This window comes from Lygodium microphyllum, chromosome 18 (genome assembly GCF_053477565.2).
Source record: "Lygodium microphyllum isolate KBCC chromosome 18, Lygodium_microphyllum_v1.1.10, whole genome shotgun sequence".
Classification (NCBI taxonomy): domain Eukaryota; kingdom Viridiplantae; phylum Streptophyta; class Polypodiopsida; order Schizaeales; family Lygodiaceae; genus Lygodium; species Lygodium microphyllum.
In genome coordinates, this window is record NC_141152.1 from 103,950,450 (window position 1) to 103,961,682 (window position 11,233).

Sequence of the window (11,233 nt, forward strand, 5' to 3'; positions counted from 1 at the left end):
GTCTCGACTTTGACCAAGAGGAGGATATGGAAGATCCGCCTACAGAATGGATCTATGACACTGACACCTTCTTCTGCTCCTATGCCTACTTCTATCCCTGTTATTTCTTCTCTTCCTCAGCTAGTTTCATGGCCTATGCTAGTGCCTATTGTTTCTACTCCTCCTATTCCTCCTGCTCCAAGACCGATGCCGGCTCCTTCTGCTCCAAAACCATCCACTCCGTCGGTGCCTACCTCTCTTGATGACATAATCAAAAGCATAACGGATTTGACATTGGAGTCAGTTAAAGCGGAGTTGGTGGGAAAATTGAAAGAGCAGTTTGCTTTGACTGCGCCTACTATTTCTTCTAGTGCTCCTACTGCACCTAGGAGTGCTCCTAGTGCACCTAGGAGAGATGGAAGATGTATTTGGTGCGATAGTATGGACCATCAGCATTGTAGGGATTGTGAATCTTTTCAGGATGCAAGGAGGAAGAATTTGGTATTTTGGGGACAAGCTGGTAAGATTTGGTTGACTGAAACAGGAGCTCCGCTTGCTACCAACTTTGGGAAAGGCGGAATGAAGAAGTTAGTGGATGACATGGCTGTGCGTACTTCTTATGTGGCAGCTAGAGGAGATGCTTTGGCATATGGAGTCCAGATTGAGAAGGGATCAGAGAATCAATCAGCATTATGGACTTATGTATGGAGACGGCAAACAAGGGAAAAATTCAGCAAACTGTTTTGACTAGTGCAGGCTCCAGCATCAGATTTGAGACAGGTTGGGATTCGCCTGTTGACAGGTACTCTATTTATGCCTACTTGGCTAAGTCTCAGGGAGCAGATGTACTTGTTGAGGAGAAGCGTAAGAGGGATGAAGAAAACCCAAGTGCAGCTAAAAAGTCTAGAGGGGGTGAGTTTGTTACTCCACCTACTGCAGGACTGTCTTTGAGACTAGGGCCAGAACGACAAATGGAAGATGCTCAAAAGAGAGAAAAGAGGCAAGAGCCTAGAGAGATAAAGCAGCCAGGGTTTAGATTGATGTCCAATATTGAGACATCTATAGACATGAAGAAAATCTTTAATGACAAGATACTTGGCAGTGAGGTGACTTTTACTATTTTTGAGGTTTTGGGCATCTCGAAAAGAGAGTTTCAAGATCAGTTTCAAGAGGTCCTGAAGAGGAAAAGACATGCATTGCCTACTACTGATACACAGGGAGTTTTGGTTGGGGAGTTGGATGAGGATGAGGATGAGGTTATGGTTGAGAATGCTTCTGTTTTTCCACAGATAGAGAAGAGGGTTCAGCCTATGCATTATGCTGAAACTGATGAGCCTGTCTTGATACCGCGTAGTCACTTTTCGCGGAGTCATTGGGCTAGGGCAACTATAGAAACAATGGTAAAAATTGGAGAGAAACATGTGCCTTATGTTGCTTTGGTGGATCATGGTTCAGAGATTAATCTCGTAGTTTGTGGAGTTTATGAAAGTAATAGATGGCCTATGGATGTAGAGCATGGGTGGCGTATGAGAGCCGCTAACAACACTGCAGGTGATTTGTATGCTGCATGTCCCAGTGTCAGGGTTTCTATTGGAAATGTAGAGGCGGATTTCCATTTCTTTGTGCAGGATTCATGCTCCTATCCCATAATTCTTGGACAGCCATTCATCACAGAGATGCACATGGAAACAAAGGTAATGGATGATGGATCTGCTTATGCATGGATTCGCAGTAAAGATGGCATGAGAGCAGTTCAGTTTATGACTGTGTGTGTGAACCATATTAGAAACAGGGATACTCTTAGAGATGCACCTTTGCCCACTGTGAGGGATTTGGGTTTTCATTAGGTACCGCTGTTTCGCGAGACGACGGTGGTACAAAGCAGAGGAGATTGGAGTTCTCGCCTCCTGGCAGCAGTGTTTTCTCCTCCAGTTTTGTTGGAATTTCAGCAAATAGTTCGATGAGTTATCAGAAGATTTCTAAGTTTCCTAGAGCTGCCAAGCAATACATATGGAGGAAGGAGAAAATTTTTAAAAATGCAAGAATTTTAGAGGATGATGAGCACATAGATGGGATGTATGATAGTATGATTTGTGCAGATACGATGACAGAGATGGAAAATATGCTGAAAACTGATATGCAGAGTTGTCACAGTAATGTATTAGTGCAATCCCTGGACATGTTTCATGAAATTGCAGATTTTGTGTCACAGATAGAGTTAGAGGTTGAGGTGACTTAACAAAAAGTATTGAGTGCTGAAGAAATTCAGCAAACAGAGTTTCCGGCTGATTATGATCAGCTTACAGAGACACAGAGGGCTGAAAACTTTCAGCCAACAGAGTTTACTGTTGAAATATTTCAGCATCCAAAGTTTAGGGCTGTTCCTATGCAGTCCATAGAGTAGAGGGCTGAGGATATTCAGCCCACTGGAGTGCAGAATTACTGATTTACAACAAGATTTGAGTAATGCAGAGGATCATAATGAAGCTAGGGTTAACACGAAATACAAGATTGTGGATAAGAAGGTGAAGCCGGTAGCTGTACTGCTTTCGCCTGACAGTGATCAGCAAATAGAGAGGGCTGCCAAACAGCCAATTTTGAGGAATCCAGAGCATATAGGCCATAAATTTTCAGCAGAGACTCTTGCTGAATTAAAAATTGGAAATGGTGATTTCTTGCTACCCATAGAGAAGCAATGCTTTCAGGAGATGCTTGAGCAACATGGAAGGGGGTTTGCGTTTTTCCCACATGAGATTGGATGTGTGAATCCGGATATTGTTGCTCCTATGGTGATCTTTACTATTTCTCATATTCCATGGAAACTGTGACCTATTCCAGTGCCTAAGGCACACCTGCCAAAGCTGATTGACTTGTTGAATGAGAAAATCAGGATGGGAGTCCTAGAGCCTTCATCTGCACCATACTCAAATAGGTGGTTTACGGTTCCAAAGAAGAATGGTATTCTTCGATTTATACAGGACATGCAGCCAGTAAACAGAGTTACTATCAGGAATGTTGGTATAGGTCCAGTTGTGGATGAGTTTATAGAAGCATTTGTTGGACGTGCCATCTATTCTTTAGGTGATTTGTATTCAGGATATGATCAGTTTCAGCTGGCTTTGGAAAGCAGGGACATAACCACTATGAGAACTCCTATTGGGCTTGTCAGGATGTGTACCTTGCCTCAAGGTGCCACTAATTCTGTTGCGCATATGATGAATGCCATGCATAAGGTTCTTCGTGATTACATACCTCAGCTTACCATGCCTTTCTTGGATGATGTGCCCATTAAGAGGTGTGTAGAAGAAGAGAAGAATGAGAGTCTAAATGAGCAAGGATGCAGATACTTTGTGGCTGATCATATTTCAGCTTGTGAAAAGATTTTAGCCAGGTTAGAAGAAGTGAACTTGACACTATCAAGGCAAAAATCTATTTTTGGAGTGAATGAGGTTGTCATTGTTGGACATATGTGTGGATATTATGGCAGGAAACCCTCACCTAATAAGGTGGATGCTATAGGCAAGATTACAGAGTATTGTTCTACCACTTTGGAGGTTCGGAGATTCATTTGAGCTTGTGTGTTTTATATTATTTGGATACCTCATTTTGCACACATAGCAGATTGTTTATATCAGTTGCTTCGAAAGGGGCAAAAATATTATTGGGATGAGAGCCACAATAGAGCCATGCGGAAATTGAAGAAGTTATTGCAGATTTCTCCTACTCTCAGGAAAGCGGATTATAATTGTGGAAGGCCTATTGTATTGACAGTTGACACTAGTCCAATTGGCATAGGTTGGGCTATGGGTAAAGATGATGCAGATGGAAACAGGTATGCTATTCGGTTTGGGGCGAAAGTCCTAAACGGGAGACAGAGGAGATATCCACAAATCAAGAGGGAGTTACTAGGGATTGTTACGGCTCTCAAATGTGACAAGGAGTACTTTATTAGAGCTTCAGTTGTGGTAGAGACAGATTGCTTGCCATTGATTGGTATGATTACGAGTTGCTCTACTCCGGATATAGCTATGCTGAGATGGATTGCATACATCAAGTCATTAAATCCAAAATTTAAACACATAGCAGGAAAGGATAATCCAGTGGAAAATATGCTGTCTAGAGCCAGATATGATGATGAGGAGACACTACTTGCAGAAGAGGATGATGCAGAAATTTCAGCCGCTATGGTTGATCATGTTTGTCATGTCTATGATATTGTGGCTTTCATAGAAGAACTCTATGTTGGAGATTGGTTGCAGATTGGCAAGTACCTTAGTACACTAAGCAAAAGAGATGAATGGACAGATGAAGAGTTCAAGAAGATCAGAAGAAAAGCCTATGGTTATTTTCTCAAGGATGGATTTCTTTGGAAGTATCCGAAGAAAAGAGGCAGATTACCTTTGCGGGTTGTCTGCGATAGAGAGACACAGTTACAGGTGATGAGGGAGTTTCATGAAAGTCCTTGGGCTGGTCATAGAGGAGTGTGGGCTACTTATGAGAAAATCAAGGAGAAATATAGATGGAAAGGCATGTATAGAGATGTTTCTCACTTTGTAGAGACTGCCAGATGTATTCGGTAGTACGTCATCGAGATGAGCTTCATCCGACCTATCCGCTATGCATTCATTATAAGTGGGTAGTTGACTTGGTTACTATGCCTATGGGTCTATGGCAGATGAGATATATTGTTTTGGTTAGAGAGGATCTTACCAATCATATTGAGGGCAGATCTTTGAGAACGAAGACCACTAGTGCAGTGTGTAAGTTCTTATTGGAAGAAATTTTCTGCAGGTATGGCTGTGTGGGTAAGATCACTGCGGATCGCGATGAATTGGATGTAGATGAAGCTGGGGAGTTTTTCTCTCAACTAGGAATTAAGTTGGCTCTAACCACAGCATACAATCCAGAGGGAAATGGGAAGAGTGAAAGAGGGCATCCGCCGATAGTGAAAGCATTAGCCAAAGCATGCAGAGGACGGATTGGAGAATGGCCGAGACTTCTACCATTTGCTTTGTGGGATGATCGTATGACTCACAGTGTTACCACAGGATATATGCCCACAGAGTTGATGTATGGTCAGAAACCGGTTATGCCGACTGAGACTTGTGCTTTGACTTGGTCAGTTTTACCTTGGTAGGAGGATTTGACGAGAGAGGAGCTCTTAGCTCTTCGGATTCGGCAGTTGGAGAGAAGACCAGAGGATATTCAGCTAGCTATTGACAGGTTGAAGGTTGCTAGACTAAGAAATAAGGACAGGTTTGACAGCAGGCATCGCTTGCGGCCTAGAGCAATAGAAGAGGGAGATTGGGTATTAGTCTTTGATAGCAGCCTTGAAAATCAGCATACTGCACTTTGAAAGATGGTGAAAAGATGGTTTGGGCCATACATAGTCAGACATGTCTTTGACAATGCAACATATGAGTTGACAGAATTGGATGGGACAGTGCTTAGAGTGCCTATTGCAGGAAAAAGAATCAAGATTTTCAAGAAAAGAGATGATGAGGATTATGCATTGGAAGAATTTGCAAGAGAAGAGCAACGAGAAGAAACTCCAATAGAAGAGACACATGATATGACAGATAATCTTGTTGATATACCGGAAATGCACAATGAAGAGATTGATCTGTTTGTGGATCTTGATGATAATGATCATGGGTAGTTGGCCCATCTGGAGGATGCGCAGGATTAGAGGGGGTGGATGTCGTGCTGCTGCGCATGCGAGGTGTGAAATCCACCCAAAAGTTGTGTGTGTGATTTGATACTTTGTACATGCTTAGTCGTTATGTTTGCTCTTTTATTCTACGTGGGTAATAAAGTGAAGAGGGGTTTGGTGCAAGAGGAACGCGAAATGTGACATGCTTGTAGAAGAACAGGGAGTTTTTTATAGATTGGTAACTCGAGATGCAGTCTCATGGGCTACACTTATTTCAGGATATGCCGATTATGGGCTTTTTGAGGAAGTACTAAACTGTTTTAAAGAGATGCAAATTGAAGTACACTAGTGAATATGTATGCCAAATGTAGGAGCTTGCTTGATGTTCAGCACATGTTTGACTGCTTGTCACAACGTAATGAATATTTTTGGAGTTCCCTTTATCCTTGGCTATTTTGACATGGGAAATATGACTGTATTTTGGGCTAGCAGCTGATATGGATGCAGTCAATTATTTGATGCTTGCCAATGACATGATTCATGCCCTTTATCCTAATGCTATAATAGTTTGAGAAGATGTGAGTGGAATGTCGGTTTACAGATTCATATCCCTATTTGGCTCTGGTTTGCTACTTTCTTCACAGGCAGGACATTTTAATGCATTGCTGCAGTTCAGATGGATTGGAGTTGTGTATAGAATGGCTCCTTTCAAGGAAGGGACAGTTTTGTGCATATTTCACAAGCTGGTGGATAATTTGAATCCATTGGAGAGTGCTGGTCTTCCTGGAGTGAATCACCAAGACAATGTATGCGTGCAGTATTTACATGCAATGTATGTGAAGTTTGGACAACTTGTGTAAGGAATCCTTATGCTTTTCTGAAGGAAATTGTATTTCTAGAGGAAGAAAGCAAAAGAGAGTAGAAAGCAGAGGGAGAAAAAAATCAGAGGAGCTTGACGGAAGGGGAAAAGGGAGGATTGTCGTCAATTAGAGGGGAACAGAGGAGCTGGACGAAAGGAAAAAAGAAGGATTTTTGTCAATCAATGATGAGCTACGGAGACAAAAAGGGGGGGGTCAATGCTCGATGGAGAGAATGAATGGAAAGTGATGATAGGAAGACGACGGACTGAAACGACGGACTAGGAGGTGAAATCTGAAAGAAGCCAAAGGACGGGAGGCAGATCGAACGCAAAAGCTGTGAAGATGAAGGTGAGTCGGCACAAGAGGCAACACAAAACAATCAGAGGAAGGACGCTGAAGGAAATTAGAGAGAAGGATGAGGAGGAATAAATACAGAGAGTGAGGAGAAGGAGAGATGACAAGCCGCCATGAACGCCAACCGCGTGTGCATTCCTATGCTTGCGAGGCAGGTGAGATCGATTGGCTCTAAGCGTGTGCGAGCCACACGAAGAGAAGGAATTGAAGACACCTATCAAAACGAGCTTGGACAAGTTTTTTAGAAAAAGGACTGTTCTTGAGACAACCATAAAAAGGGGCAATCAATGTCCAGTCGGACGCATTGTTCTTGGATTCTTTGTTTTCGTGGCTATTGATTCAGCTCTTTGAGAGCAAACACAACAAGGCCATCGCAATTAAAAAGGGAGCTTGTCCAGCCATGACGACCTTCAAGTGCTTTGGAAATAGGGACTGAATCTTGTACCTCTTTGGTGAAAAAGATGACGTTTTGGAGTGATAGATCAGCTCCTTTGATGTTTCTTGGATGAGGGTGAATGACTTCTATGCCTGCTGTTAATACATAGATCAGGAGACCTCTTTTTGCAATCACGAAGGATGCTTCTAGCTTAAGAAACAAATTTTTTTAACCTGCAGATAGCAACACAGAAATCTTGGTCCGTTTTCTCTCAGTTTGGCCAGGATGGGCAGAAAAGAATGTAAGTTGTCTCTGAACTGGCTGAGCGCTCCTTATGTGTTTTTTTTTAAACGATGGAGATAAGCCTTCAAATGGTACCTGTCTTATCAAAAGCTCCCATACTACCAATCCAAAGCTGTAAATATCTGCTTTCCTAGAACAAGGCTTACCACTGAACATTTCAGGTGCCATCCAGTGAGAAATTCCAATATCATCACTCAATATCACTCTGACTCAAAACAAGCTACCTCAAAATCTGTGATCTTTACAGTCAGGTCCTCTGCCAAGAACAGATTCTGTGACTTCAAATTCCGATGCAGTACACCTTGAGAATACAGATACCTCATATCACAAGCTATATAAAGGGCCATGTTGAATACCAATTTCAGTGAAATGAAAAATGTTGGCTGTTTATATTGCAAATAGTCCCTTTTAGACCCAGAGGACAGTACTCTATAATGATGCAGCATACTGGTGGCTTTCTCCATGCTCCAACAAATTTCACTATGATTCTGTGATGAACTCTCGAACTATTATGATGCCAAATTGAGAAGTTTGCTATTCAGTAAAGGGATCCTTGATTTTGGTCCAATGTTATTGGATTTTGTATAAATCCTCTACAGTACTGGACATTATTTTGATCTGCACTAAAATTGTTTCCTAAACCTCTTGTATACACCTTTGAGAATCTTCCGTACTCGTTCTTTATTGCTGTTGTAGCTATTCTGAAGACTGAGACATACAAAATTGTTGTCTTAAATTGGATTCAGGATTCGCAAAGGCTGTGGATGTGAATATAGACAATAATTACCTGTCTGAATCAAAAGAATAAGTTGTGCGCAATAATAAGGCTTTCGAAAACCCTTCGACAACGTGTGCGCATGATAAAAACCATAGAATTAAGAATACACATTGAATCATTGAATAAAAAAACCGGAGTTAATAATTATGTTTGCATTGCTCTCTAATGAATGGCAGTTCCTCCAGTTGACAAGCCTGATATAAGTAATTAGCGACAAGCGACAGAAACCTTATTATACAATTAGTAGCAAGCATTGCAATATGTATCTCGTAATTTCTCTACTTGAAGATGATAAAAAATACTTCCTTTTTATTATGGAAAATTCAATTTAGCTTTAAACTTGACTATTGATTCTTGAGTATGCACGTGTGTGCATGATAAAAACCATAGAATTAAGAATACACATTGAATCATTAAGCAAATTAAGTATGTTATAGTGAATGATCCATCTCATCTTCAATGAGATTAGCCCTTGCTAAACTATCTACTTCTAGGTCTATGTTACCAAGAGGTAACATAACAAATAAGTCTATCCCACTATTAGATGTGTTGCTATATTGCTCAATAACTTCATCAATATCATCGACAATCACATTATTGTCTTCTTCTGCGTTTCCTTGAACATCCTCGCGAGGTTCATCTTGTACTATATCACACATATCATCCATTATGGTGTCATCATGCACATCATCATTAATTGTTGGATTGTCATCTTCTATCTCCATGTTGGTAATATTACCATATATTGGTTTTGAACGATTAGATATAGGGATGACATACCACCATCAGTTATTTTTTACCATTGGATGATACAAAACCTGTATTTGAAAAACAGAAGTAAGAAACTTAAATACGTATTAGATTGTGTATATGTATCACATGTATACATATTTAAAAATTAGCTTTTGTATATATACCTGCTCGCATTGTTGAGGTAGTACTAATGTGTCATTCTTGTTTTGCTGAAATTTTGTAGAGTCAATGATTACAAAACCACTTCGATAATGTCTGATTGTGCAATGCTCACCATTTGTTACTACTTCTTTAAACAACTTCACATCCAATACATATATAAAGAATCGTCTAAAGTCAAGCTTCAGAATATCTTGGATCAAGCCACAATAACCTTCCATGGTACCATTGGTATCCTTGAAGTGAGCAAGGACACCACAATCTTGGGTATTTCTCTTTTCATCTATACATTGAGTTCGAAGATGTTTACCCTCACACCAAATAGCATTGAATAATGTGCACTAGTAGTAAAAGATAAAAGATCAAACATATCAATTATTTATATAAAATATAACTTATAGAAACAAATTAATTGATAGTATGTCTCACCTTTGATAAGCATCCTCATGCGTATTCCCACTCTTCTTGAGATATATTGATTTCCTCCTCTTTTTCCATTCTCTCCATTTCCTCATGTAACCAATCTATATCAATATGATGTGGGAGAGCATTTAGATGATCTAGAAATGAGACATTACGTCCATATCTGGTGCGAAATGCTTGTCTTTCGCTTTTTCTTCCTGCCCTTGCTTCATTATATAGTGTCACCCATTTGCTCATTACATCACTATTGAGTACACAAAAACTATTTAACTTACGAAGTTCTTTTTTTGTTAGCACTTTACTCATTTCTTTTCCTTGAGGTATTATAGAGGTTATCCTTAAGTCATCATCATCTTTTTATAGTCGTGGTTGAGAGGGGTCCACTTCAGCAAGATATTCAGATATATAAACAAGGGATGATTGCACTAACCAACCCTCAGCCATGCTTCCCTCAGGCCATGCTTTTTGCCTCACAAAATCTTTCAAGGTTTTCATGAATCGCTCAAGAAAAAAACATCCACCTTGCATGAAATGTCCCACAAAGTGCGATCTCATCAATCAAATGTATGAGTAGATGTAATTGAGTAGTCAAAATTGATCGAGGAAAATTTTCCTCCACCAAACAAACCACCTCAATAGATAATACTCGAGCATCTTGCAATGTGTTTGGATCAATTTCCTTCAAGCTCACGTATCTGTCAGGATATATTTGAGAATTGTATATTTTTGTGTAGAAATTCAAAGATATATAATGAAAAAATACAATGTATACACACCTCACAAGCTCTCCCATCTTGTAAATGATATCACGTACATCTTTGGATACACAATGGGATATGCTAGTAGGAAGTACGAACTGAATGTAAACAATATTCATAGATCAAATGATTAGTTGAGGAAAAAGTCATTATATCCCAAAGTTTAAACATAGTTACTCCACTAATTACTATATTCATGGTTAGAGATACCCTTACTTGAATCATTTTGTGCCAATCGTGGGACTTCAAACTAGATAGTTGCTCCACACCTCTTTTCTTTTTCTTTATAAAGGCTTCCTTGAGACATCTCATACATCCTGTGGGTGTTCAAAATCTATATATTTGTTCCTTCACAATTTTTTCCTCATTCTTTGACAACATCCAAGGTGCATGGGGTAGCTCAATCTTTCCTCTGGGTCCAATGCGTGGCCACGCTCATCTCATGCGACCAATGTTACGTAAATCCTCCCTTACATTGACTGAATCACGAGCCCCTATCAAGTGATTCCATAATGTAGATACAACTTTTTTGAATATGTGCATGAGGTCCAACAGGTGATTGATCTAGTTAAGTCCAGTATGGAAGACGAAAAAATATAGAGAACCTAACAAACAAACAATATATTATGTAAACAATTCATCATGCTAAATACTTTTAAGTCAATCGAGAGAAATGCACTTCTTACCAACTCATGCCAAGTGGAGGGTGGCTGTCGGCATTAATCCATCTCTCCTTCCAATCTTGAATGGTTAGAGATTGTGGAGTCATTCCATTAGTAGGGAGAACATATTTGGGATGGTCAATAGGAAGAAATCAATGATGATTGTCGTAGATAA